This window comes from Monodelphis domestica, chromosome 6 (genome assembly GCF_027887165.1).
Source record: "Monodelphis domestica isolate mMonDom1 chromosome 6, mMonDom1.pri, whole genome shotgun sequence".
In the NCBI taxonomy this organism is placed as follows: Eukaryota; Metazoa; Chordata; class Mammalia; order Didelphimorphia; family Didelphidae; genus Monodelphis; species Monodelphis domestica.
In genome coordinates, this window is record NC_077232.1 from 104,402,972 (window position 1) to 104,430,802 (window position 27,831).

Here is a 27,831-nt window from a genome sequence, read left to right on the forward strand (position 1 = left end):
AAAGACAAAAATAAACTGAAAATCTCTTCAGATCTTCAAGGAGTTGTGGGGTTTGGGGACATAATATGTAAATAGACAAGTATATACATGATTGTCTGGGGCTAGAGGGAACACTAATAACTAGAGGACTTATAAAAGGGAGACAGTTGGGTAGCCAAACTTTGAAGGGGATTCTAGAGGGAACCGTGAATGGAAAATCCGTCCCAGGGATAGGGGCCAAATTGTATAAAAGCACAGAAAAAGGAAGAGATTTGGTTATAAATTTTTAGATCATTATGTGGGCTGATTTAATTTGGATGCCTTGTAAAGTATGAAAAATATGTTTCAAAAGATGGACTAGAGCCAGATTGTGAAGGACTTTGAATGCTAAACAGAGAATTTTTTTGATTTGGAGGTTGACTTGAACAAATAGAATCATTAGGAAACTGTTATAGCAGTTTAGATGGGCCATGAGGAGGTCCTGAAAGAGGAAATGGGCTATGCTAAAGCAGAGAAAGTGTTATAGAGGGATACTATACAGGTAGACTAGAAAAGACTCAGCAACTGAACAGATATGTTGGATAAGAAAAAGTGAGGCATATATGATTCCCAGGTTGTAAATTTGAGTGATTAGAAAAATGGTGGTGCTCTTTATAAATTCTACATAACAATATTGGGGGAAGAAATGTTTTAGATAGGAAGGCAATGAGTTCTGATTTGGACATAATAAGTTTAAAATGCCTAGAGTGTCCAGTTGGAAATGTCCAATAGGCAGTTGGTGGTATGGGCTAGGAAATCAGAAAAAAAGAATAGGTAGAGTAGAGAAAGTGCTATCTATTATGCAGGCATATTCTAATCTTCTCAGTTGTTAGTGCTTTTACACTAATTTATTTAGTCCATATTTTGCATTTAGTTATGCCTCCAATGTCCCCTTTCCCCTTCCTGACATACATGACCTGCCTCTAGGAAAACCTTTTAAGCCCAGGAATGGTGTTTTGTTTTATACAGATGATAGTTAAAGTCATGACAAGATTATCAACAGAGAAGTTTTAATTTTTTAATTTTTTTTTAAGTTTTAATTTAATTTAAAATGCCCATTAATTGGGAATGATTAAATAAGTTGCAGTGAATGATTGGGATAGAATACTATCATATCATAAGAAATGATGAGCAGGTTAATTAAAAAAAATGAGGAGACTTACTTGAAATTAAGGTGAATGAAATTAGTACAACCAAGAGAACATTATATACAGCAACAGTAGTAGTGTCTGTCCACCACCAAAGAAAGAACTGATAAAATAGAAATTAGCAAGACATAGTTTTATATGTACATATAACTTGTTTGTCAAATGTTGCCCTGTATGGTGTAGGGAAGGGAGAGGAGATGGGAGGAAATTATCTGGGAACTTTAATGTAACAAACAAGTAAAATATTAAAAAAGAAAGAATAGTACTTTGGAGATTTCCAACTTTTTAGAAATGAGAGGAGGGACAAGAATAAACAAAGGAAACACAGAAGGTATGATCAGAGAGAGAGGAGAACTATGAGATTGATGCATCATGGATGAAAAGGGAAGAGAATCTCATTAAGCAGGTAGAGTTTGAGAGTTTCAAATTGTCAAATGGATTAGATTGGTTAAAAAGCATAGAGCCTGAGAAAAAGTGGATGGATTTACTGATTAGGAGGTCACTGGTGACAACAGTTTGAATAGAGTGGTGGAAGCAGAAGTTAGAAGGTTACTCAAGTGTAATGTTGAGAAAACTTTCTTGTAAACAGACAAAAAGATACAATAACAGCAAGAAGTAGTTATGTGGTAAATTTAAAAGGTTTCTTTTTATTTTATTTTTTTAGGACAGGGCAACAGAACATGTTTGTAGAAAGAAGGATAATACTCGAGAATGACAGAGTGAAACTACAAGAGAAAATGGATAATTGATGGCACAAGATTCTGGGGGAAATAACATTGGAGACAGAAGAGTAAGAGTTTACAATGTGAACAAAGCATGTTTCTTCCTCTTTCACATGAGGAAAGGTAGAAATATACATTTTGATCTCGAGTAGAAGAATATGAAAGATGCTGAAGTTTTACTAAAATTAACATGGTATTAATATGCATAAGGAGCTTGTACTATAGAGATGGCAGACTGCTACCTATTTATACATCATTTCCCTATAATACCTTACAAAATTTAGTTGATCAGGGTAGCTAGCTTTAGGACATATTCAAACTTATAAAAAGTGAGTTAAAAGATAAGTTTTCACAGGGAGCTGATTGATGATTAGGAAGGACCAGAGAGGAGAGCACTATTGAGTGTTGTCACAAATGGATGTGACAACATGATAGGGAGAAAAGGAAAGTGAAAGCTGGTATTCAGAAGGGAAGTTCTGCCAAAGGCAATTCCAATACCTGCATCATTTCACCTAGGACCAGCCTTTGTTCTTGGCCCCTGAAAAAATGGTTTCTCATAAAAACCACTAGAGTTATTAAAGTCAGACTTATATGACAAGCAAACACAACAGTTATTCCTTGAATGCTTGTCTTTGGCATTTCTGGGAGCTTCTAAAAATTTTAGCACATGACCTAAGCCAGAACAGGTGAGATGTGTCTTGTTGAAGGAGAGAGTTCATTTTCTCACTGTCTGTTCTTCTTTTCCACACAGCTTCAACCCAATAAAAAAAAGAAAAGGAACAAATTAGTTCTTGCTGAATCAGCCAACCAGAGTGCAGAGACACATTTATAGCTTTATGTGTGGGAGAATTTTAATTCAGTAAAAGTTAGAATACTACCTCATTGGAAATAGCCACCATACTCACTCAGGAGCACTGATACAACCACATCTAAAGTATATACTTGCCAATCCATACATGATTTAATTAGTAGACCATGATCATTTATGCATATTAATAAATCCAAACCACATACTTCATTACAATATTCCTTTCTTTGTAATCTTTTAAATTATTCACAATATTGAACCTTAATGTCTTCAAAATGAATTACTTCACATTTCCTAAAAGTTACACATTAACCATTAAAAGTAACCATTAAAAGTAGCCTGTCAAAAAAGTACCTCCTATAATATAATTGGAATATCCAATTTTAACATGAGAAGAAAATAAATATCTTTAAAAGTTAAAAAGAGTGCCTAATATTTTTATTGAATTATGATCTGAAAATGTTGCATTTATTATTTCTGCTTTTCTGCATTTGTTTAATGTTTTATTTAAAAGAAAACAAATTCCAAAACTTCAGAGTGCTCAGTTGTCATTTGAAAAGCAAGATGATGCTTTTGATGGTCTTAATATGTTGATATTAGCTGTTACATCCTAGGGATTCTGCTCTTTTATGAGATTCCCTCCTCAATCAACCATATGTTTTGGGGGTTCTCCTTCTATATGAGGCATTACAGAACTGACTTCTTAAATTATAAGTAAATCAAAACCTAGTCCCTTCCCCCCTGCCCAGATAGTGGTTCCATTACTATGCATTTACTTTTATGAGACCAGGATGAACTGGAAAAAAAATAAACCCCACAAATTATGGAGTTTTTTGTCTTTTGTACAAGTTTTACTTTAACTTCATTACATTTAAATAAAATTTCAGGGTTTCTATGCTTTCTCCTTACCAAAAGGTAAATTTTGGAAGTGTGCAAGAGCTACTTAGGAGCTACATCTTGGTCTTAAGAAAATATGAAAAAAAGTTCATTTAATTATAACAAACTGAAGAGCTTAATGTAGATTAGGTCCTAAACAAATCCCCCAATGATGTTTTCATAAAGTAAAAGGATATTTAACAGGTTTAGAATATTGAAAAGAAGTAGAGTAGAGCACTAAATAAATGTCTTTGAATAGTGGTTGTACCTAAAACTAGTTAAGCAAAGTCTCAAGATCTGGAAATAAAAAAAATAAATATCACCACAATGATTTATCTTACATCATACTGGAGCTAAGTGCCACCTATCATACTAGGACTTAGTTATGAATAGGTACTACTTTGTATATAACAATAAAGGCTTAAAGATAGATTGTTAAACTCATCCCTCAAATAATCCTTTTAGATTTACACTACAGTTACCCAGTAACTCTAAATAAAAAAGCATTTCAATCACCAATTCTAATATAATTTTCCTTTACTTTGAAATATGGTCATCCTTAGGATGCAAAGGATGACCCTATGTCTTAAACACAATAAGTACTTTTAAAATGGGATCATTTATTCATGAAGTATACTACACAGTGATATCAGGTTATTACAAGGTTTGAACTCACTTGCCATTACCTTTGGCAATAAGAGAAAACCTGAAGCCGAAACATTCACACAACTTAATTTTTGAATTGGTAAATTTGTAAGCTCAAATTTAACTTAACCATGTTTGCCTCAGTTTCATCATCTGTAAAATGACCCGGAGAAGGAAATGTCAAATCACTCTAGTGTCTTAGCCAAGAAAACTGCAAATGGGGTCATAAAAGAGTCAAACATGACAGAAACGACTGAACAACAAAAAGCTCAAATACCCTTACATGGCAATCTTTTCAAAGTATTATAATTAATAGACTTGAAACATAAAAAGTACAAACCTCAAGTAAAGGGATCATGAATATAATTTTAAAAATAGAACCAGTTTGTGCAAGCATTTTACAAAAAGTCTCCCCTATTCATTAAGAACTGTTATGAAAACTCTAAAGCAATTTAATAGAAAATTGTTCTAGACCAGTGCCTTCCAAAAAAAAATACCACAATCACTTTCCAATAGACACAAAACCTAATTTTTAAAAATGGCCACAAAAATAGAGGATAATCACAACAGGTACTTTTAAGTCCTGGGATTAAGGGAAGAATTCTCAATCAAATAAGGAATACAAGTACTCATAAAATATAAAAAAGACCAATTTGATTACAAAGTTAAATAGCTTTTGTAGCTAGAATGAGGGTAAAAAAGAAAATAACTGAGTGGGGAAATCATAGGAATTGGCACTATAGAAAAATGAAAAGAGTCAGATGACTGCAAAACTGCTTTTGATGCTTTCTATATATGTGACAATGGTCAAGTCTCTTCATTTCCCTTGGCATCAAATTTTCTCATCTGGAAAATAAAGAGAGTGGTCTAGATGGCCTCTGATTTGCCTTCCAGCTTTATGTCTATAATTCTGAGATCTAGTTTCCAATAGATAAATGGTCAAATGACATAAACAATTTGTTCTGAAAAGAAGACATGTAGACTAATAAAATACATTGTGAAAAATGTTCCAAATCAAAATAAGAAATGAAAATTTAAAAATTAACTTTGTCTTGGCTGACAGCCTTCAACCTGGCAAAGCTGATTTAAGGTGGGAATAGTCATACATGTGTAGAACTTTTCTGCCCCCTAGATCTATATCATATCTATGTATATATCTATGTATATATATATATATATTTATATATATATGTACATACACACACTTCTTGTGGTATCCAAATATTGGAAGCAATATAGGTGCCCATTGATGAGGAACAGGTAGACAAATGAAGGTCTATGGCTATGTTGTAGGAAATCAGATATTTGAGTAATTCAGAGAAATGCGAAGGCTTCCAATGACCTGATCCAAAGCAAGGAAAAGTAGGAGAACAAAATAAACAGTGGCTTTTCCTCACTCTGACTTGATTTCATGGATATAAATAATTCCTGATATTATCAGTGCATATTAGAAAAAAACATTAAATTAATAAACAAAATAAAGTTTGAATATTCGTATTCTTGTTGCTTTACATTAGTAAGAATAAAGTTCACTTAGCTACACTAAAGTTTAAATGAAGATAAACAAGGTAATTGCAAGCTATTAACAAAAAAAAGAAAACAAAACTTGAGATTTCCCACATACACACACCCTCTCTACTGGCTATAAATGTGTTTTTTCTGTACTTGAAGGATTTTTTTTTCCTCTTTGATTGTGTGAGGGAAGAACTTAGATCAACTTTTCTCCCAAGGAAAGAAAGAAAAAGAAAATATAAAAGATCCTGAATGATAGAAGGACAAGAGAAACTAGAAAAGGGCAAAGAGGAGAACAGGTTGAAGAGAGATTGAAAAAGTAGGGGGAAAATTCAAAGAAAAAGCTCTCAGTTCAGGCACTGATTATTTAAATTAGCTTAGTCTTTAAGACTTATGAACCTCTAAGTTTGAGATGGCAAACAATAAAATGTTACCATTAATTTGACATACTACAAAATGTCACATTCAAAGGTTAACTATTTTGGGGGACCTTATATAGTCTTGTATTTAAAATGTCATTGTTATTAGTTTCTGTATTGGGATGATCATAAATGTCTGAAATAAATCTGAATACCTTATTAAAAGAGATATGAAATGGTTCATTATTTCCCCAGCATATTAAAAAAAATAAAGAAAAGAACAACACATAACTTGGAACATTTTGTAGTAATTTTTTGTTTGTTTGGAATTCACATGTAATGGGCTTCTACAGTTTCTCAGGACCAGGTAGGTCTAGCCTCTGGAAAAATTGTAAATTTTACCCTTCTCATTTCCCCTTTCAACACTCTTACTCCTCCAGTCTAATTAAACATCCATTTTCCTTAAGTGAGTCCCTAGAGACTTGGGATCTAACCATAGTGTCTAACCAGATATGTCCTCCTTTCTTCATCCGAGGTTACTTATAATGCTTCCCTAATATTATGTCCTATAATTGTCTTGGTCCCCATTTCTATCCTACTAAGGAGCTTAGACAATGAGATGTCATTAAAATCTCCACGGGACATTTCAAAGAGAAAGTTAAGACCCATGTCTGAGATCAGGCCAAGCAACAAGGCAGCTTTAAGCAGTAGGGTATTTGGATGTCCTCCAATAACTCCAATTACTGGTCAGAAATGGAACCTGAAGTGGAAGGGGGTGCGAACATCCATCAATCTAGTCTAGACCTGTTACCCTAATATAGATGGTTGTTGAAAATTTATATCAGCTGAAGTTAGTCTGCTGTTGCACACCCGACCATTTTAGAACTTAAAGGGAAGCCAAGTCTTATGAGTCTTCTTAAGAGTCCCTGATGGCCCCCTGAACTAGCTATCACATCATCAATACAGGCATTGCCCAAGGTAATTAAGTATCTCAGGGATGGATAGTCATGTGGGTATGTCTTAGGGAAGCTCTAAGCAAAAGCAAGGGAGAAGAAAGGAACCGAAGTCACTGAGGAAATGATGGGTTGCCATTTGGTTAAAGCCTACAGTAGGCATAATGGAATAGGTTATGTTGAGACTGGAAAGTTAGGTTAAAGTACCAAGCACAGTGCCTGGCACACAGCAAGTACTAGATCAATTCTTGTTACCCTAACCCCATATCCTTATTAAATTAGCCTTGTGACAACCCAATGTGCTAATAATGAAAACAATCCTAACCAAGGACATTTATTGCAATTTGTGAGTATTTAAGGACTTTGCACTAAGGTTATATATCCCATTATGAGAGGCTGTGTGATAGAGTCAAAAGAGCAATGAATAGGTCCTAAGTTTAGCTCTGCTTCTTGCTGACTCTGGATTTAGGTAGGTAGTTGGTACAGTGGAATCCAGAACTCTGGGTTTAGGTTAAAATCTGGCCTCAGATAACTAATTAGCCGCCTGATCCTGGGCAAGGCACTTAACTGCTTTCCACTCTATTTTCTTCATTTGTAACTGGAGATAATAATGGCATTTACCTCTCAGAATTGTTGCCAAGATCAAAGGAGATAATATTTGTAAAGCACTTAGTTCAGTGCCTGGCACATAGTGGGTATTTAATAAATCTTCACTCCTTCCCTTCTTTCCTTCCTTTGACATGGACCAGATGATCTGTATTGCTCTTTCTAGTTCTAGTTACTAAGCCCAGTCTGGGGATAAGCAACCTTTGGTTTTGTAGCTCTGTGTTTAATACACACAAAGAGGATTTAACATGGGTGGTACTTCTTTCTAGGCTATATTCAGGGGACCATGGTGACAACCATAATGTGAATGTGACAAAATTTACACAGGGGAAAGAAAGAAAGGCTGCTAAAGAACAAATCTTGTCAATCTCACTGATGATGCCTAGTGTGTAATCAGGAAGTGATTATATACCTTCCTATGGTTGAGGGAGAGTAAAATCAATTGAGCAGCTGAAACCCATGACAAAGTACAACAGAAAATTGAATTGTGGCTTCCACTCAAGATGAAAGACTTAAACACAATCAATTATTTTTTTGTCAGTTCAGTTATTTTTTTCCCCTTACAAGTGCAAATTCTCATTGGCATCCCTATTAGGATGAATATTATAATTTTGTAGGGGTGGAGTTCTAAATATTTTTTTGTGCCAAGTTTTGCAGTCCAGTGAAACATGTGGACTCCCTTGCAGAATGTTTTAAAATAATAATAAAGTTATTGTTGTGCTTTAATCTTTTCAAAGCACTTTGTTATTATTTCATTTGATCCCCACAACAGCCCTAAAAGATAAGTGCTTCATTTAAGTATATAGAAAATACAGATAAAACAAAGCATATTGAAATATTTGGAAAATATTTTGAAAAATTCATTGATTCCTGGTGAAGAATACCAGTTTTAGAGATTATTTCACAAAGACCACTCAAAGGCAGGTAGGAGGCTTAATGGATAGGGAGCCAAGACTAGAGGTCCTGGGTTCAAATTTGATCATAGATACTCCCTGTGACTCTGGAGGAGTCATTTAACCCCAACTGCCTAGCCTTTACTGGTTTTCTGATTTGGAACCAATACTAAGTATCAGTTCTAAGATAGAAGGTAAGAGGGAGGAAGGGAGGAAGGAAGGAAAAAAGGATGGAGGGAGGGAAGGAGGAAGAGAAAAAAGATACAAAGAGAGGAGGGAGAAAGGGAGAGAGAAACAGAGCTCAAGAGAAAGAAAGGAAGAGAGAAAGAGAAAGAAAGAAATGTGAGACAGAAAGAGAAAGAGAGAAAGAACTACTTGGACTTGAGCCTGGGTTCTACTTAACTTTCAGAAAGGTTTCTGAGCCCTATTTATCTAAGCTAGGAGATCCTTAATCTTTGTATATGCTTCATTGTTGACAGGGAAAAGGGAAAACCATAAAACAATAAGAAAATGAATTATATTGTCATTCATTCATTCATTCAACAAACACAGTGCACCTACTATGCATAATGCAGTGTGCTAAGTGAAAAGTTAAATAACATTCTCTCTGACCTTAAGTAACTACTTTTTAGGTAGCTGCTAAACTCGAGGGAATAAGTGAGCCCACTTCCTTATTGGCACTGCCAGGTCAGGTGAGAATATGGTGGATTCAGATGAAGACTGTACCAGTAAATCTGGAGAAGTTTTGGGGAGGGATAAACAAAAGGTCTACTTGCTGGCTTGTCAGCAAGTCTGCTCTGTGCTAACCTCCTTGGTTTAATTATCATTCCTCGACTTGGCCTCTTCAGAACTGTAGACAAATAAAAGGTTTTTGTCTTGGTCCAGACTATGAATTATGCTCTTGGATTCATTCGGATTGTGCTCCCTTTCTAATTAGGAGGTGATCAACCCCTTTTGGGCAAGGGAATTTCCTAAATCCCTGGCACAGACTGGACAATAGTGGAGGTTATCAACAACATAATAGGCAATCCTTTGGATTAAATGCCAGATAATATTAAAAATTTTAATTAAAAATTTAAAAACCTTAGAGGAGATCATTCTCTAAAGTCCACTCCATCCCTCCATATTTGAAAGATGAAGAAAACCAGGGAGAGAAATTATGTTCCAACACCATGTAACTCTGATTAAAAACTTGCAAAGTAAGAAGACACTTGAATCATTGAACCTAAACTGTGAATCTCATTCAGAGCATCTGTGACAAATAGGATAAGGCTCTTCTTGACTTCCCCCCAAGGTGAAAGGCACAGATTACTTGGTATATTTTATATATGCTTATGCATTTGCATATTGCTAGTGTAGCAGTTAAAATTAGGGGGCCAAGCTGAGGCAAGGTAGAAATTAGTTTCTTTCTGCAAGGAGTATTAAATTTTTAGAGTTTTATTAAAGGTTGAGAATTTGAGAATATACAAGTAAGAGAAGCTGGTACTAGGTGGGCCGAAAGGCCCATTTTAACCTCACCTACATCATGAAAGAGCCCTCTGCTTGCAAGCTGAAACAGGAAAAGTCCCCAGTAGCCTTTACAGCCAGGTTAAATACCCCATCTCACTCTTGGCCCAGGTGAGGTTACATGGCATTCTGGGAGCCAGAGCAAGGACTTCTGGGGTTTGGAGTCTGGAGTTCAAGTCTCAATTTTTACACTAGAATGGGGACTCCTTGAGAGCAGGGGCTATTTCTTTTTAATGTTGTTTCCTGAGAGCCTAGTAGTGCAGGTGTTTGAATTCTTATTTGATTGATCCAACTTCTACTTGAAGAATTCAAGTGATTTATTTTTCAGGAAACTTCAGTTTGGGAACAAGGAAGCGTTGCCCATATATTCCAAATTTGTCTCCCTCTGACTTCTATGAAGTGTTCCTAGAGAACTTCTTTTCTCTGTTGTCTAGTACAACAAATTTAATGCTTCTTCCCAAGGCAACCAATCCAAATAACTAAATAGTTGTCATGTCCCCTTCAAAGATCCCCCTTTCCTAGTCTAACACATTTTTTCACCCTTTTAATGGGTATTCTAAATTGCAGAGTTTCAAATCTCATTATTCATGACAAAGTTGGGGATGGAATGAAGCTCCTACTGGTCATTCCAGTGTTTTTCTCATTTTATTGGACCATATTGTTATTATTCATTGTACTATTACAGTGATTAGTCTTGCACATGGAAAGAATTCAACAGGGTTAGGAAGGGAGCTGATGCAGAGGAATAGCCCAGCAGGGAAAATGGATTTCTAGCCTTGTGTGAATGAGGCAGGAAGGAAGGTTTTGCACAATGTCTCTGAAGGATAGGATACGAAATGGGAAAGGCAGTTGCCCCTCTGAATTTTGTCATCCTGGAATGACCTCTTTCCCATTAGTTCTAGTTACATATTTAATCAAGTTTCTGAAAAGCCCAGTGCATCTTGTGTATAACAAATCCCATTCTCCCCTTTGTACAACCTGTAATCTGCATAGGACTGGTCCAAATTCTCCTGGTCATTGATCTATTCTCCAGATGAAAAGAATTTTAAGAGATTGCCCTGGTAATAATCCTGGACATAAAAGACTGGGGAAAAAAAGCTGTTCACCTTTGTGAGATTCCCAAGTGAATTAGGTAGCCCACTCTTTCCTCCTCCCTCTCTCCTGAACCTAATACTACAGTATTACTCAGAGGACTGGTTTAGAATATGTAAATAGTTTAAATCTTATGTTGGGGTAGGGGGAAGAGGGTGCCAGGGCCAGAGCTCCCCATACCCTCCCTAAAAGACCTATAAAGTCATTGTGGGCATGAACAAATGATAAATCAGGTGGGGCTTGACTAAAATTCTTTATCCTCCCTTTTCTTTCCTCAGAATATACTGCTCTCAGACAGGCATTATTCTGAAAAGGCAAGCCAGATAGAATAGGGAAGTAGTATGTCCAAGACCCAAGAGCTTGCAAGAGGTTTAGTGAGGACACAATTGTAAGGAAAACATAAGCCTATTTCAGAGCCAGGATGAGGGATTTTTTCCCCAGTTTTTAATGCCTTGGTTTATATCACCCTGTCACCTCCTGCATCTGATATGGTTCCGGCTCTTAGAACCATCGAGGAAATTTTAAAAAAAGGGTGAGGCAGCTAGTGACATTGCATGGTTCCTCCTCCTAGCACAGATCAAACCACAGAATTAGGACGTTGTAAAAATAGCTTCAATTACTGTTTTCCCTAACCTAAGTTCCCAAGAAATGCACAATCTTAGAAATATTTTTTTAAAACATAGATTTCTTTTCTTTGGCTTAAATCTATTGTGTTAAAAAGTAGATATGGTCCACATAAGCAATGACTGGGCATAAAATATTTCTTTACTATTTCAGCAATGAGGAATATGGCATTAGACCATTATGTTTTGTTATAGATTTTCCTGCTGACTCATCCAGGAGATAATTTATTGCAGAATTTCTCCCAGAAGAAACAAACTTTCTTGATGAGGTTCTGAGACTCATTGCATAAAGACAAGGATAGCATATTCCCAAAAGAACTATAGAAAGGGCCAACTCTGTTACCCCCTTCTACCTTCTTGCTGAGAGAACCATTTCCTATATCTTTTTCTACTATCTAAAATAAAAAAGTAAATATGACAGCACAATATGAAACAGACTCTTTCCACAGGGATCAGTTCGAGTTGCTCCAACACTAGGAAACTTTTTCTGTCCACAAGTGTCCACAGTGATTTATTCCTCCTCCATAGTCTTGTAGCACCTATTTAATGGCTTAGATAAAATTTAATTCATATCACTTCTTAAGTTCTTTTCATTGATCTCTCTCTCTCTCTCTCTCTCTCTCTCTCTCTCTCTCTTTCTGTGTGTGTGTATGTGTTTGTGTCTGTTTCTCTGTGTGTCTCTGTGTCTCTCCTTTTTCCTCTCATATAATCTCTCTGAGGTCAGTTGCCATGTTTTATAATCCACCATATTATCTGGCAGAAAACTGGTTCATATCATACACTCATTAGAAATTAATTGATGAGGATAAAATTAAACTGATGCTGACAGACACACTGTGAGAAAAGGCTATTAAAAAAGTGAGACAGGAGTTAGAAAAATATTCCTCTCTCCCTTATTCCCTGACTCCACAGAGAGCTTTAAGAAACTTAGTGGAAGGGAACTTACTACCTGTCAGAATTATCTACTGCACTTTTGGACAATTTTATTTATTATAAGTTTTTCTTCTTCACGTAAGTGGTAAAATATTAAACAGAATAGGAAGAAGAAATCTCTAAGTATCTCCCATGACAGTGATAGTAATCAATTAGCTCTTTAGGACTATTTATCCAGAATCACTATTTTGGGTCCAGTTATTTAATCAGTTATGAATACATTTAAATGTCTACCCTATCCCTTTCCACCTTGCTCATCAAAATATCAAAAAAGTACTTTTCAGAATCTCCTAGTCTAGTAACATTGTTTTGGGGGGGAAATGAAATGGAGTTAGTCATTATCTGATTTTGACAGTCATAAATTATCCTTTGAGATCATTGCTTTCTTTTCTAGATATTCACTAAGGATCCCTTTAAGAATGAACTTTAGAATTTTGCTAGCTATAGAAGTCAAGTTCATTGGTTTATAGTTCTTCCTTTTTGTGAGACCTATTTATTCCCCACAGTCTTTCAGGGATCACCAACACAGGTTTAGAAATCACATCTGATAATTCTTGTATTCCTTTAAGATGCAATTATCTTGGACTTTGTGATTTGGTGTCATCTTGGCCATGTAGGGACTGCTGAAATACTGATCTATAGCCTGAACTCTTTATTAATCACTTTCACTCTTTTTTTTCAGTCAAATATCATTCTTAGAAGAGAAAAGGGAAGCAAATAAAGAGTTGCTTTTTATTTTTTTGTCTTCTTTCACCAACCTCTTCTCTCCACTAAAGTTAAAACTCTTTTATTATCCTTAGTTTTCTTGGCAGCCTTTAGCTTATTCTGTACATCAGTACTCCTAATATTCTTACAGGGCTTTGCCATTCCTTTGCATTTATTCCCCAATTATCTTCTTTTATTTCTATTTGTCTTTATATTGTATTGAAATTTTTTTCAAAAGATTATCAGTGAGTTCCCTTGCCACCTGCATTGGTTTCATCTTGAGCAAATTTCCATGTTCTACCATTAATTCTCCATAGAGTGTCTCCTCATTTCACTAAAGACATTTCTCTAGGTCTTTTAAAGTCATGAGTACCAGAACAGCAGTGAACTATTCACCTTATTTCTCAGTCTCAATAAGGAATTAATTGGCTATTAAAAGTCGAGTAGTAACCCTGTCAAAAATAGAAATTAATGCAGGCTGACATGACTGATTCTTGAATCCATGCTGGGTTTCCATTATTATAGCAGTCCTAAATATTCAAGAATTATCTTAGAATTTTGTAAGAACTCACATTAAAAAAATCTGTGGCCAATAGTAATAAACACAGGCATACCTGCATGTTCCAGTGTCTATAACACTTATTGAATGCAACTAAATTAGAATGTCCACTTTGATGTTCAATTGCAGTTATGACTATATGTAAATATCAAGCAACCTTGTTAGTACTGCCCCTTCACCTTAAGGAATGAGATTCTTCTCTCTGCTTTCTTCCAGATCTTTCTTCTGTCCATTCTTGGGCATCACCATTCTCATCCCATTGTCTGTTTAGTCACATGCAAGACTAACTCATTCCTTGCCTGGCCCTTTTTATTTGCCAGAGTTTTATGCTGCCATTTAAATCAGAACTAATACGTCTTCCTACAAGAAATGAGTCATAAAGTTTTAAGAGAGTATACTTAAGTATAATATTGAAAGTCTAAAAGGCCCAGGCAAGTAAAATTCAATAAATATTGACTATGGTCTTTCATTTTCAGTTCACTTCAAGGATAACCTTTATTTTTCAATTAGTTAAGCAAGCTTCCCCAAAGTTAAATAATTAGTCACAAATTTCAGGATAAAAGTAACCAAAGAACATCTCTCTCTTTTCCTCCTCCCTCTGGTAGTTTCCTCTGGGATAGTTTTTGCATTTTAAGCAAAAAAAAAAAGACCTCAGCACTCACAGAATCCCAGAAAGTCAGAGCTGAAAGTGACATCAAGGATGATCTTGTCCAACCCATACTTGATTGAGTAAGAATTCCCTTAACAGCATTTATAATTTCCTTGCAAACTTCTAGTGAGAGGGAACCCCTACCCCAGAGTAGTTTATCCCATGTTTGAATTATAGTTCTACTTGTTAGGAAGTTAATTTTTTTTCTTACATAAATCCCACATATACCTCTCCAGCTTCTATCCACTCCATTAATTTCTGCCATTTAGGACCAAGGGGAAGAGCTTGATCCCTCTTCCACATGAGAATCTTTCAGTGATTTGGAAACAACTATCTTCCATGCCCTACTCCTGTGCATTCTCTTTTTTTCTTGCTCAATGTCTTCTATTCTTTCAATTACTTTTCCTATGACTTATCACCATCTTGGTTACTGGGCTCTGGAGATTTCTCAATGCATGGGAAATAATCAATTAAAATGCCCAATTCCAGGAGATGGAATGTCTTATGCAAGAAGCAGCAAAGAAGTCAGGGTGAATGAATTATAGAGTATGTAATGGGAAATGAAAGAATATTAAAAAAGTAAGAATGGACCCTGTTAGGAAGAGCCTTTAAAGTCAGAAAACATTATATTTGAGCATGGAAGTAAGTAATAGGGAGTCATAAGAATTTATGAATAGTTAGACATGAACTTTAGGAAAATCAAAGTGAGAGTTAAGTTGAGGATCACCTGGAGTGAGGAAGGGCTTGAGGCAAAAGGGCTCATCAGCAGGCCATTGTTATAGTCCATGTCTCAAGTTAAGAGTGCTCATACAAGAGTGGTTGGCAGTGTCAGAGGTAGCGAGATGTTGCAGCAGATAAAGTGCTGGACCTAGAGTCAAGAAGACATGAATACAAATCCAGCCTAAGAGACTTGCTGTCTTGACCCTGGGCAAGTCACTTAACCTCTTTTTGCCTCAGTTTAATTCAAGTGGGATCATGTCTACCTTCTAGAGTTGTTGTAAGACTCAAAGAGACAATATTTGTGAAATATTTAGCACATAGGAGGGACATGACAAAGGAATAAAATAAATAGAACTTGGAAAATAATTGGCTATGGAGAGTGAGAGAGGTGAGTAAGGAGTAGGACATGCCACTTAGGATGATAGAACTGTTGAACTAGTAGTGGGAAAGTTGGAGGAGAAAGGAGACAATAAATTCATTTTTGAAAATATCTGGTTTAAGATGCTTATAGGAGGGGAGGCAAAGTGGCTTAGTGAATAGAGAACTAGGAGGTTCTGGGTTCAAATGTGGCCTCAGATACTTCCTTACTTCTGTGACTCTGGGTAAGTCACTTAACCCCAACTGCAAAGCCTTCACTACTCTACTGCCTTAGAACCAATACTTAGTATTAATTCTAAGAAAGAAGGAAATTTTAAAAATGACTATAGGATATTCAGTTTCAGACATGCACTAGGCAATTAGAAAGGAGAGACTGGACATCAAGAGAGCAGATAAGGCTGGACAAATAGATCTGATGACCAAATACATAGAAATGAACATTTAATCCATTGGAACTGGTGTGATCATGGAACAACTATAGAGTTGTGGTCAACCCAGTTTGTGACAGCAGGATAAGATCTCTAGGCAGGGAATTGGGGGGGGGGTGGAGGGGGTGGCAGCATCCTCACTAACTTTGAAGTGCCCAGACCAACTCATGAATACGTATGCTGTGGCACTGCTGTCTTGCATTCCTTTTTGGGGTCCTGGGGCAAAGGGACACATGAAAGTACTATTTATTGTAGCTCACAGGAGTGACTCAGTAGAGAAGGTACCTTTGAGAGGAGAACAAAGTAAGAGGGATTTTAGAACTCATAAGTGGACTAGAAAGTTGCCAAATGAGTTTGGATTGTAAGTGCATCAGAAAGAGCAAAGTAGCCTTCGGAATCAGAGATATCGCCTCATCTAGAGGTGCCTAAACTCATCATTAGAGATGTAGTAAATGCTGAGCAGTGTTACCCTCCCTCTCTCTCTTCTGAAGGAATCCAGGCTGGAGAAGTTGGACAAGGTCCCATTTCCCTCATCTATGCTTAATTTGAGTAATGTACATTGAAGAAGCCCCACCCCCCTACATTAGTTTCTTCCATAATTAAGAAAAAGAATACCCACAAAAGGAAACTGTTACATGTATGGATTGCTGGGCTTGGAGTCAAGAGGCACCAAATTCAAATGATTTCATCTCCCAACCTCTGTTTGCTTCCCTGCTAAATGAATGAAATAATAACACTTATCATATCAGAGTTCTTATCAGAACCAAATGGGAAACATCTTTGAAGCCTGACAAATGTTAAAGTATATAAATTTGGCCATTATTATAATGTAGAGGAATCAAAGTCCTTTATCAACTCCTGAATAAACAGGGGATTATGCATATGGCTTTATTCCATAGTCAAAGAACTCATTACCAACTACTATATAAAGGGATTCCTATCTTATAGTCATGCCAAATGATATTATGGTGTGTCTCCTTTCAGATGAAAGGCATCAGAAAATAACAGGCATAGAGGCTGAAAGAACTTTAGAACTCATGAGAAACTGAAGTAGAAGTCTTTAATTTTTGAGAAGGAAATTTGGGGATCCTCCAACTCCAAAACCATTCCTCTTTCCATTGCAAGACACATCCTCCTTTTACCTGTGAACTTTTCAAGAACTTGAATCCCAAGACAAACTAGTAAAGAGGGTCATCTGCTCCCTTTGCAGAAGATATTTTCCTCTGCCTGTATTTCCAAAGCAGATGACAGCAGAGGCCAATGCTTTTAATCAGAACTGTTGTTCTTAAGTAATGGACAACATTCTACCCATTCCCATTCGGCAATCAAAATTCCCCGAGTCACTGAAGAGAGATCTAACTAGATTTTAGTGGCAATTGAGTTCCAACTTGATGCAATCAATACTTTGCACAGCAGAGACCATAAATAAGAGCCAGTATGATACCATTAGGAGGTTTTTTCCCCCGTTTTTCCTATTCTCCTAGATTCACAGACCTTGCTTTTCTGAGCAACAAAGAGCATTTGCGATGTTGAAACCAATGAGATTATGGTCTTTGAACCAAATTCTGCAATTAGATGTTTAATCACAGACTTCTGCCCTTGGACTCAGGGAAAAGATTTGACCTCCCCAAACCAATTCGATCCTGCAAAGCCAAGGAGGGCTTAACCATTAGAGTCTTGTGCTGATTCTACTTTTAGCATCTATTTATTGTGCTTTACATCTCTTTCCTCTCTACCACACCACTTCCATTTTCTTCTGAATCATTCAATTTCAAAGTCCCGTTTTCACATTGCTAGGCTCTCAAAAGACTGGGGTTTTAGTTCCTTTTGAGATCCTTCTGCATTCAAAACTGACTCAAGATTTACATTAAATTTCATGCCATCCTTTTAATATGCAAAAAGTTAACAGGATTCAGTCCTGGAAAATAATTGCATCTTTTTATCATTCAGTTTCTTAAACTATAATATTAAGGGATTAAACCAGATGATCACTAAAGTTTTAAATCTTTGGACCTTTTCCCTAGTAAAATCCTCATCTTTCAAACTAGGAAATATGATGTTATGGAGAGAAAACAAAAAATAAACAAAATTCTGGTTTTGGAGTACATAGACCAAGGTATGAATGCTGGTTTTGTAATATATGAATGTAGAATTGGAATCTAAGTATCCAGACAAGTTATTTAACCTAGCCTCCATTTCCTCATATGTAAATGGGGATAGTAGCACTTGAAGTATCTAACTCAGGTTTACTGTGAAGAAAGTTCATTGTAAACATTAAAATGCTATTGAAATGTGAGTTATTGCTAATAATTAGACCTAAGGGAGAGAGGACAGATTTGCTCAAAGTCATAGCTACTAAGGAGCCAAGTTGTGCTTTGAACCTGCATCCTTTGATTCCACATCCAGGGCTCTTTCCATGAAACCATTTTGCCTCCACAGTGGAATCCTTCTCACATGAGCTCTATGAATCCTATACTTTTTTTCTATTATAGATTCTGTCTTCAAAGAATCTTTTAGTTTTGAATAACATGAAAAAGTCTCAGCATAATTAAAACTAACTTGAGAAAAAGAGGAATGGTATTTGTTCCATTTGTTCACTTGAATGACACAATTAGTATTTTGCAACCAGAATGGAAAAGTTTAAAACAATAACTTCCTGGACTACTATTTTTCTAGAGTGTGCTAGACAGAACAATAACTTTGGGAGTATAGATCTCGCAGGATGTACTAAATCCAAAGCATCTAGATTTAAATGTACCTTAAAAGTTTGGATACTTGTCTCATGGAGAGCAATATGCCTATCAGTAACACATCTGGATTAAACAAGCAAGAAATAATTATAATATGGGAAGGCAAACATACTTTTTAAATCTTGACCACATTTAAACTTTAAAGGATGTAAGGAGAAGTGAATAAAATGTAAAGCAAAGCATTTTAGTCATCATCTAACCCAAGCATTTCCAAAATGAGGGTGATTTACTGAAGAAACTATGACTTCTCCTTTGAATTCATGTATTCAAAAGGCAGAGTGCATTTCATATTATTCATCTTTAGAATTCAATTCCCTTAATCATCTGGAAAATATACAATGACAGTGATTCTCTAACAGAAGAATTAAATTTTTATAGGATAAAATATTAATATTATTATTAGAGTTACTATTCCTCTCCCTCTCCCTCCTTCAATACAGTTGAATTGTGTAACTAAGAATGAGAAGTTTTAATATGAAGTCATTTATTTTTTCATTAAGAATCTATAGATCTGACAACAGTAAGAAATTGTATCTGATCAGGAATCATAAGATGGCTTTCTTACTTATATGAGCATAGAAACTCACAGAGTTAGACAGGACATTAGAGGCCATTCAACCAGCATGTATTTGAACATAGATCTCTGCGATGTCATCTCTGACAAATAGCCAAGTAGCCTATGCTTGAACCTACAGTGGGAATCAATTCATTACCTTCATAGCAGCCTACTTCACTTTTGAATGGTTTTAATTATTAGTAATTGTTACACTAAACAAAAACCTACTTTTCTGCAACTTTCAACTACTTTCACTAGTTTTGTTATCTGAGTCCAAGAAGAATAAGTTTAAGCTTTCTTTCATACATCATCCCTTTTGGTCACCTAACGTTAACTCTTTAGTCTTTCCCAATTGTTCCCCTGTCCAATTACTTTAAACAATCCATGGATGACATAGTCTCTACTGTCTTTACAGACTCAGTTGCATTCCTCTTTTACTCCACCCTTTGCCTTATAAAATACAAGCTTGCTGAGGGTAAGGACCATGGTTTTTTTTTCATCTTTGCACCGTCATCATCTAGCATAATGCCTTGCTAACAACTGGTATTTGAACTTGGGATTTCCAATTTCAGTTCTAACATTCTTTCAAATATACCCTTCTGCATCATGCTGGGAAAGCAAAGGGGAAAATGAGGATGGAATACAGATTGTGGAACAGAATACTCCATCTCAACCACCTACTAAAAAATAAAATAAAAGGCATACCATACTGATAGTGTCATCTGGGGATGGAAAAGACAACACATTATATATGTACCACTATTTCTCCTAATAACATATAAATTTCATATTTAGGAGTTAAGTCAATACACTATAAACAGGAGGCATAAATCAATAATTCTATTTATAAGGCAATAATGTACCTTTGTGCTAAGTAATATGTATCCACATACATTGAGAGAAGCATATAAAAAGAAAAGATTCTTCATGATTATTTTCAGTTTAAGTGAATAGAGGAACTTGGCAGAAGGCAATGTAATTCTGAATCTCCAAACCTTAAAAATTAGCAGGAAAGAATGAGTTCCCAAGTGAACAGGAACTTTCCTTTGAATTACTCCCCATTACTCGTTCACAATTACTGACTCTATGACCAAGTTAAAATTCCCTGTTTCTGCAAGTGAAATGCTTTTTGAGCTATGAAGGGAAAGAATTCAGAGCCAATTTCCCTTGGCAAAGTAGACACAGGTCAGGATCAGTATTAGTTGGTAAGCAGGTGATCCAGGGCTGGTGGAAGGAACCATGATGCTAAAACAGGAGCTAATATCAATGTAGATTTATATCTGGAAGGGACCTTGGAGGTCACTGACTCCAAGCCCCAAGTTTTACAGATGAGAAAATTAAGTACCATAAAGATTAAAGTACTTTCTCAGAGTCTCATGATTTGAATCTCATTCTTTCTCATCCCAAGGCCAGTCAACCTCACACAAAAAATGGCGACCACGAAACCATACAGAAGTGTCCTCAGAAGCCATATATTGACTTAGAAAACCACACACTTTAATTTGGTTCTGGCAGCCCTTGGCAATATTTTGAACTGCATGTTTGACATCTCTGTCTTATACCATGCTGCCTAGAATAAGAAATCAAAATCAAACTAGGCTCAAAAGAGGTGTATCTTAAATAAAATGAATATGGAAGGAAAACAACTTAGGTAATAAATATACTATCATTCCCATTTTATTTGTGAAATTAGGAGAGAGGTATTATGCAGAACAGTTTCAGGAGTTATTATCAATGAATTAATCAATGAACATTTATTGAGTAACTACCCTGTGACAGTCTCCATATCAAATGCTGGGGATATAAAAAGAGTCAAAAGAGAGTCCCCTTCATCAAAAAGGGGCTAATGAGAGATATAACATGCACAAAAATATATACAGGACATCTATCTATCTATACATATGATGAATAGGAATAATTAACAAAAGGAAAGGACTAGAATGAAGACATGTTGAGAAAGACTTCCAATAAAAATGGGATTTTATTTGGGACTTGAAGGAAGCCAGGGAAATCAGTAGACAAACTCTGTTACTGAGTATACTGAGTGCCTCCATCTGATTCCCTCCATCAATGAATTTCTGCCCGACCTTTAAAGCCAAATCAAATGTCAATGTCTCTGAGAAGCTTTTGACCTTTACTCCCTTAGATTGTACAGAGCATTTTATTTGCACCTCTTGTTTGCACTCTTATGATGGGTTGTGTTGTAGATGTTTATGTCCCTCATAAAACTGGAAGCTCCACCAGGCAGGATTCACAACTTAGCTAGTATGTTTTTTTTTATAGCATGTAGCTCTATGCAAAATAAGGGCTTAATACTTGTTAAATTGAACTAATAGGCATTGTTTATCTTTTTTTGTTTCTATATTAGTCCATGAGACATTTTCATTTGAAACATAAATGTGAATATGTATGTGTGTCAAGTGTGTTTATGACGGAGGAAAATTATGACAGGTGGAAGATGTTAAGTTGCAAAATATTTCCAATGATCAAAACAGTAACAAAAAAGGAATAGAAAATGGTATAGTCGGCTAGATGCCACAATGAATAATAGAACACCAGATCTAAAATTAAGAAGACTTGAATATAATCTACAATTTCAGGAACCTATTAACTATGTAACCTTAAGTAAATCATTTAGCCACGATCTGTCTTAATTTCTTCATCTAACCTTCTGGTGGCTCTGCTTGCTTAAAGTCTCTCTAATTCCAATCTCTCCTCCTTTCAACCAAAGTGATTTTCCTAAAAGGCAGGTACAACCATATGACCCTCTGCCAATCCCTAAGGGCTATCTCCTCCAAGATTGATGGGAAACTGCTTTGATTAGCAAAGTCTTCCAAAATCTAGCCTACTTGTACATTTACAGCTTCTTACTCCTTACTTCCTGACATGTTCTCCTTGTTCCAAAGACACTGCCTGTTGGCTGTTCCATTAACAAGACACACCATCTCTCAGTTCCAGGCATTTTTCTCTGGCTGTCTACCTTCCCTTTCTTTCATCTCTGACTTTAGGCTTCCCAGATTTCTTTTAAGTCTCAACTAAAGTCCTATCTTTTACAGAAAGGCTTTCCCAATCTTCCTTAATTCTAATGCCTTCCTTTTTTTAAATTTATCCTACATATAACCCGTTTGTATATATTTGTTTGCTTGTTGCCTCTCCCATAAGATTGTGAGCTATTTGAAGGTAGACTTTTTTTTTTTTTAATCGACAGTGGTTAGTACAGAATTTGGTACATACTACATGCTTAGGAAATGTTTATTGACAGGCTAATATAATCCAAGAAAATGTTGGGTGAAAGACACAAAACATTCAAATAGTGACATTATGGATTTGAGAATTAGAGGTCAGTTCTATCTCCAATACAGAAATAATCTGAGTGGAAAAATAGTTTACTCACTAAATATAAATAGAACCTCTGTGGAGAATATAAGTAAGAATATCATAGAAGGAAAAAATGTGGATTGCTGCTATCTGCACCAATAAAAAGAAGTTCCAGTACTGGAAAGACCATAGAACCTCTGACATAGTATTATCATAACTAATATTCAGATAACATTCTAAGGTCCACAAAGCAGTTTTTTTTACAAGAATCCTATGGGGTAGGTAGGACTAGTTTTAATATAACTATTTTAGAAAGGAGAAGTCTTTCATGTGACTCTCCAACAAAGCCATCAAAAGAAGAAACCGTATGTGTGTATAAATATTTGCACATATATGTTGGCAAACATATAAACATATAGATATATAAACACATGAATAAAATATACATGGATATAATAATTATCATCTATATATGTAATTATATTCATATATATGTATTTTCATGAGCTATCTACAACAATAATAAAGTGACCAATCTTGGTTTTCCCAAGTATTGATAATGAAACACATTTCCTTTTCTCAGTAGAGAACTGTCATACTATGAATCAAGATTGTTGTTTATACTGCCAAATGTGGCAGATGTGTTCATTAGTTTGGATGAATTTCTGTAAGGAAGGGTAATTGTTAGAAATTATTTTAGCATAAAAAAGAACCAATAAAACATTATTAAAAGGATATCCAGGCAATGGGTTGAAGGATAGCCATTATTCACTTTTCTATTGCCTTTCATGGTTTCTAAGTTTATATACCCCCCCCCCCAAAATTAGCCCCTTAAGGGGCCATGACTTATTCATCTTTCTGTATCCTATTTTGCCTTGACCAGTGCTCAGCACATCATTTTTTACCTTTTTCAGTAGGGAAGTTTTGTCTGTTACTAGGAGAGGCAGTATGACTTAATAGATAGAAAGCAGCCCTGAGAGCTAGGTTTGAGTTCTATTTCTGACATACATTGGCTGTTTGACCCTGGACATATCATGTAGCCTCTCAATATTTCAGGAAATTATCAATTTACTTACCATTATATGTGATTTAACTTTAAATTCCAAAGAAAAATTGAATGAAAAAAATTAGGATAAAAACATTGATTTCTCCACTAGAGTATTACTACTAATCATGACATCAGTCATGATTAGTACTGGGTACTTCAAGATTATGTTAGTGGAAGAGAATTTCTGAAAGGTTCTGCCATACTACAAATAAATACTTCATGAATGGGCCTAGCAACAGATATTACTATATGTCTGTCCAAAGGCCAGTCTAAATAAGTTTGGATGTGCTCATCAAAAGGAGTTTGGTGTCTAGGCAAGGGGCATCTGTCTAGCAAAAGCAACTCACAAAGACCTTCTAAGGAGACATGCTAGGATTAGGTATCTGAATCAATGGAAAGAAAATTCCCGTCGATAATGTCATGCATGGGTCTGTAAAGTATTGAAGTATGGGTATTAATACTAACTAGAAGAAGAAAATTCTTAATGTGTTCTGTAGGCATTGCAGGAAACAGTTATCCAGTATTTCTAAGGGTTAATTCTGTTATCTACTTCAATTCCCTTCCAAAATATAACTTGCATTGGAAGGGGGAAGGGAAGACTAGAAACAATCTCCCTTTAGAGAATGCCTGGGAAACGTGCTTCTGCCCCATCTGCTGAGAAAATGAGGAGCCAAATCCTTGAGCCAGGCAGGGATTACATTTGTACATTTTGTTAACCTTAGCACAAATTGCTACTACCTGCACTTCTCGTTTCCTTAGTAACCTTCCTCAATAAGCATTTAAAGGAATAGATCCTAATGAAAGGTATCTGAGGAATAACCTATGTGAAATTCACAAGGGTGATGAGATTTGCTTTTCTGACCTGCCATGTTTGGGTATGGGCTTCCAAACAGTGACTGGATTTCCCCCTCACATAATCCATGGATCTAACTGACAAAAACCATCCCATAAATCAACCAGAAATACCTAAACCAGGTTTAAATCCCTCATTCATTACTTCAGCTGAAAATTAATGAAGAAAGACATAGAAAAGAAAGAGTTCCATTAAAGTCAATGGGTAAAGATTCTAACAATTTTGTACTGTTTAATAATCCAGGAAAAAAGTCAGCTTTCTTTAGGGGAAAGAGTAAATATAGGGCTTTATCATTGTATGATATAATGAAATGGATGAAGAGGAGACCATTAAGTTCTGTTATTAAGGGGAGTTTAGAATAATTTTTACTATATATGAAATTACTTTTAGCAGAATTAAGGAAATATCTGAGACCATGGTTTCCCGAAATAACATTTATTTCAGAAAGTAAACATCAGAGCTGTATGATTATAGAATGTTCATGCTAGAAAGGACTTAGCTATCATCTATTTATTATTTAACTCAAATTTATTTCCTTTACTATTTATTCATTAAATTAGTCATATTTGACTCTTTGTGACCTCATTTGGGATTTTTTTGGCAAAGATGCTGGAATGGTTTGTCTTTTCCTACTCCAACTCTTTTTACAGATGAGAAAACTGAAGCAAACAGGATTAAGTGACTTGCCCAGGATCACATAGTTCATAAGTATCTGAGGCCAGATTTGAAACCAGAAAGAATTATCTTCTTGATTTCTGGTCTGGTGCTCTTATCCACTGCACCACCAAGCTGTCCGTCCATTTAGTATCCATGCAGGATGTTGTAATGGGTTTTAGAGAAAGTATAATGCTTATATAAAAACACATTTCCTAGTCTTGTAGGCTCCTCTAGGAGTGTGGAGAAATGACTAATGAGGGAGTACCACCACAGATGGGAGTCCAGAATACAGTTGATACTGAAAGCTGTGTTACCTAATTTTCTAGAACGGATTTGAGGTAGAAAGAAGCATCAGAAACAGAATCAATTTTAAACTAGACTAGCTTTTGTTGAAACCTGTGGGTTACTTCTTAGAATGATGTTTTTAAATTCATAAAATAAATAGGATTATAAAGGGAAAAGACTATATTGAAATACAGTGAACAAATTATATTTCTTTAAAAGGACATGGGTCCAAGACTAAAAGTCTTTTGACTAGAAATTTACAAGATTCCAAAAACAGCCTAACAAGAAAGAAAGTATTTGGTGTTATAGAAGAAAGAGGATTTGGTTTGGTAGCACAGGAGTTGGGTTGTAAGTCCTCTACTACTTAGAGTTCTGATTTTGGAGAGATCACTATTACTCTCTTGGTCTCATTTTACTTGTGTACAAAATAGGGGTTAGACTCAATTATTTCTGAAGTTCCTGTTAATTCTAAACCTACAACAGATACTATAAAAGGCAAGGTCTATTTTTTAATCTATAAGAATCTAGTACTGGGATCCAACAGGGAATTATCTAGAGAAGGAATTTCAGTATAATTCTTTATGCTCTAGGGCTACACAAATGAATGTGGGATGTGAGATTGAAGCCTATCTCTATACACTTACAGGCTTTGCCTTTTGAATCCTTATCCCCTCCTACTGTCTCTGCTTCCAAAACCTTTGTTGATCTTTGGGATGATGAGCCTGTTCAAGTCTTCCCTGTTTAGTCCTTGCCTTCAGTAACCTTCACAGAACATATAAGAAAGGAGATAGCATGGATTCAGAGCTAAGGAGAATTTGTAGTTCATTTTATTCCTCCTCATTTAATAACTTGAACTTCATCATCATCTGACCTGATCCTAGGCTTCAGGGTATATCTACTTCAAACATATTAAGACTTCCCCTGGTGGAATAGAATAATTTGTCCTAATGGTCAGGAAGGCTGCTGAAGCAGGCATCATGGAGCACTTAGAGCTTGGTTAAACATCGATGATGCTGAATCAAGGTCATCTACTGCATCCTGGGCTATCACCAGTCATCCTGACTTTTGTCTTACCACTGGACATGAGGGACTGGAAGAGAGATGCTATAACTGTGTAATTCTGGCTCACTTAAATCTAATAGACATGCAAGTCAAGACATCACTGCATGATGTCATTGGTTCTCTTCAAAATAAAGGACAAACAACAATTTATGATTCTATGGTTCACCTGACTCCATAACTTTTTGCTCATTGACATTGAACAGGCAATTTTTACCTGTCACTTCCTTACTTGATTGCATAGAATCATTCTGTAATTCATAGCCTCCTGAAACCAAAGAGAACTTAAAGAGCAGCACAGTCAAATTCTTAAATTTTCAGTAACAATTAATTGCTTCAAAAACCTCTAAAACACTTCAACTCTATTTCTTGTCCAGTAAACAAAAACATAGAGGATCAGAAACCTATGGTCTCTTGGCCGTGAATATATTCCTTTTTCAGGTCCCAATATTCAACTACATTGCATAAGAAGGTTCAAGAAAAGACCCATTAGTACAAAGGAGAAATGCAAAATAAAACTGCTTACTGTCTTTTTAATAGCATAAACTGCCAGTTTATACTGGCACATGCCTGGAACTATATGACTCTGGTTGCCAAGAGCAGATTCTCTCCCATGAGCCTCTTGTGATAGGTAATTATGACAACATTCCTTTTTTGATGATGAGTATGGGACCAGTTTAATAAGATCCAGCCATTCAGGATGCACATATTCTAAATAACTTTAAGCTAATATTAGCAAAGATTATTAACTGAAAAGAAGCCATCTGTGCATCTTGTCAAGACACTTGAGAGTTACTGCTAGGTGTCTTTGACATCAAGCAAAATCAGTTGGAGGTGTGTTGATTTTGCCAGCATGAATATCAGCAATCAGAGACACTGTATTACTATCGGACTAAACTCATGGGCATGCAGATGCTATAAAGGAATAGACATTGTTAGGTCTGCCATGCTGGGCATTGATCCTCCTCATCTGTGGGATGCCAACTGAGATGGAAATTCTGCCACCAAGGAGCATGTTAGAATCAGTAGGAGGATGTAAATCTCTAAATGATTACTTTGGCTTTCCAGGGTAGGCTTTGTTTATTGCCCTTTTTTAATGAGAAGAGGTAGTAACTCAAAAGGGAGAAAAAGTTTAGAATAAGGTATTTCTAATATAAGACCATTGAAATAAT

At 35.8% G+C, this 27,831-nt stretch overlaps 1 protein-coding gene and 1 long non-coding RNA gene across 6 annotated transcripts in view; both read right to left on the reverse strand.

Moving 5' to 3' along the window:
• The window catches only part of KCNIP4 (potassium voltage-gated channel interacting protein 4), a 1,185,503-nt gene that overhangs the window by 193,465 nt on the left and 964,207 nt on the right, over nt 1-27,831 (reverse strand). The window lies entirely within an intron of this gene.
• Nucleotides 1,786-27,811, reverse strand: LOC130455166 (uncharacterized). Its single transcript, XR_008913105.1, has 2 exons — nt 26,245-27,811; nt 1,786-2,639 (listed from the first exon to the last, which is right to left on the reverse strand). It is a non-coding gene; the product is annotated as an uncharacterized LOC130455166 (long non-coding RNA).